At 61.8% G+C, this 2,500-nt stretch overlaps 1 non-coding gene across 1 annotated transcript in view; it reads right to left on the minus strand.

The window, feature by feature from the left end:
- Positions 1-18, minus strand: part of LOC140474748 (5.8S ribosomal RNA) — a 154-nt gene extending 136 nt beyond the window's left edge. The window contains exon 1 of the ribosomal RNA XR_011959384.1: positions 1-18. This exon is cut by the window's left edge and continues 136 nt beyond it. This is a non-coding gene — a ribosomal RNA (5.8S ribosomal RNA).
- Between the last annotated feature and the right edge of the window lie 2,482 nt (positions 19-2,500).

Below are 2,500 nucleotides of genomic sequence, written 5' to 3' on the forward strand. Positions count from 1 at the left end.
GATCCACCGTCAAGAGTTGTCTGAGTTTGTTTTAGGTCTCTCCCTCGCCAGAGGAAAGCGACCCGGACCGCACATACGCTCCCCACCTTGAGCTACAGCCACCTGCACGCCGGCGTGCGGGCGGAGCAGGGTGGCGTGAAGCGATGGGGAGCACCATCCTGGTGCGGCCCGCAGAAACATACGTCTATTGGGGGGAGGAGGACAGGGCGCCCAAGAGGCGATGCGTGCCCCAACGCACCGCAGCGACGGAGGCAGGATCACCGCCACCATGTCGCCCGCCTAGTATCACGAGGCGTGCAGCAGCTTTGCCCTAGGAAAAGCAGAGGCGGGAACGGGCACCGGCCATCGGTTCGGCAGCGTCACTGACGCGTGCACGTGGCGGCGTGTCGGCGAGCGGACTTCCTGCGAGGAGGCGGGGGCGGCACTCGCCCGAGCAGACGCCCGCCCGGCCCAGCCACCGCCGAGGTGGACTGGGAGTCGCGGCAACGGCTCGTCATACTCGTTCCCACACTCACAGCGCAGCTTGCCCGCAAGCCACCGACCACCGATCGACGCCAGGCGCCCCGACCGAGAGCGGGATCGCTCGTTCGCCCTGCTGGCAGTTCGCTGGGGATCACTACTGCACGGAGCTCGGAGACCGACGGGCGGCAACTCGAGAGTCTTTAAACCACCACCCCCATCCCGCAAGTGCAAAGAGGCTGTATACGCACAGACGGGTGAGGGGAATAGGTACCCCGTCGGGTTTGAAGGGAGCGTGACTAGATAGCAACGATGTAAACCCAGCCGATTTGGGAGCGAAAGACCGGCGCCTGCATCACCGGCTTCGTTTCCCGTGGCTGGAGAGTACACCGAAACCCTCCGTCTGTCGCGAGCTCCCGACGACGCGGTGCCGCCAAGCAGCAGGGCCGGACCTGGTGTGGCTCCCCTCGTCGATCACAGACCGGTCGGCACTACTGACGAGACGGTGGAACGGGCTTCGCCCCTTGTGACGAAGGGTGATGCGAACCCGCCCGCCCGCGTGCGTTCGGGGTGGACTCGGCAAACGGAGATTTGAAATCGGAAAGTGTCCTCCTGCCCCGCGCAGGTAGGCGCCCAACAGTTGTGGGGGGTTTGGCGGTGACCACGGCTGCAGGGCCTGCTACCCCGACGAGCTCTCCTGCTGGCCCCGAAACCACCCTCGCGAGACAAGTTGAAACGGAAACGGGCGTACCCCCAAGCCGACGATCCTTTCTTATTTGTTACTTTTTTTTTCACTTGCTCGAGTTGTGGGGATTTGGCGGTGACCACGGCTGCAGGGCCTGCTACCCCGACGAGCTCTCCTGCTGGCCCCGAAACCACCCTCGCGAGACAAGTTGAAACGGAAACGGGCGTACCCCCAAGCCGACAGAGATCCTTTCTTATTTGTTACTTTTTTTTTTCACTTGCTCGAGTTGTGGGGGTTTGGCGGTGACCACGGCTGCAGGGCCTGCTACCCCGACGAGCTCTCCTGCTGGCCCCGAAACCACCCCCGCGAGACAAGGTGAATCGGAAACGGGCGTACCCCCAGCCGATAATGATCCTTTCTTATTTGTTACTTTTTTTTTTCACTTGCTCGAGTTGTGGGGGTTTGGCGGTGACCACGGCTGCAGGGCCTGCTACCCCGACGAGCTCTCCTGCTGGCCCCGAAACCACCCTCGCGAGACAAGTTGAAACGGAAACGGGCGTACCCCCAAGCCGACGATCCTTTCTTATTTGTTACTTTTTTTTTTCACTTGCTCGAGTTGTGGGGGTTTGGCGGTGACCACGGCTGCAGGGCCTGCTACCCCGACGAGCTCTCCTGCTGGCCCCGAAACCACCCTCGCGAGACAAGTTGAAACGGAAACGGGCGTACCCCCAAGCCGACAGAGATGCTTTCGCTCCTGTTACTTTTTTTTCACTTGCTCGAGTTGTGGGGGTTTGGCGGTGACCACGGCTGCAGGGCCTGCTACCCCGACGAGCTCTCCTGCTGGCCCCGAAACCACCCTCGCGAGACAAGTTGAAACGGAAACGGGCGTACCCCCAAGCCGACAGAGATCCTTTCGTACTTGAACCAACACAAAGTTTGTCACGTTTTATTTTTACGAGTGATCGACCGTCAAGATTTGTCTCTGAGTTTGCTTAAGGTCTCTCCCTCGCCAGAGGAAAGCCACCCGGACCGCACATACACTCCCCACCTTTAGCAGCAGCCACCTGCACGCCGGCGTGCGGGCGGAGCAGGGTGGCGTGAAGCTGTGGGGAGCACCAGCCTGGTGCGGCCCGCAGAGACATACATCTATTGGTTGAAAAAAAACAGGGCGCCCAAGAGGCGATGCGTGCCCCAACGCACCGCAGCGACGGAGGCAGGATCACCGCCACCATGTCGCCCGCGGAGTATCACGAGGCGTGCAGCAGCTTTGCCCTAGGAAAAGCAGAGGCGGGAACGGGCACCGGCCATCGGTTCGGCAGCGTCACTGACGCGTGCACGTGGCGGCGTGACGGCGAG

The sequence above is a fragment of the Chiloscyllium punctatum genome, unplaced genomic scaffold (assembly GCF_047496795.1).
Source record: "Chiloscyllium punctatum isolate Juve2018m unplaced genomic scaffold, sChiPun1.3 scaffold_1166, whole genome shotgun sequence".
Classification (NCBI taxonomy): domain Eukaryota; kingdom Metazoa; phylum Chordata; class Chondrichthyes; order Orectolobiformes; family Hemiscylliidae; genus Chiloscyllium; species Chiloscyllium punctatum.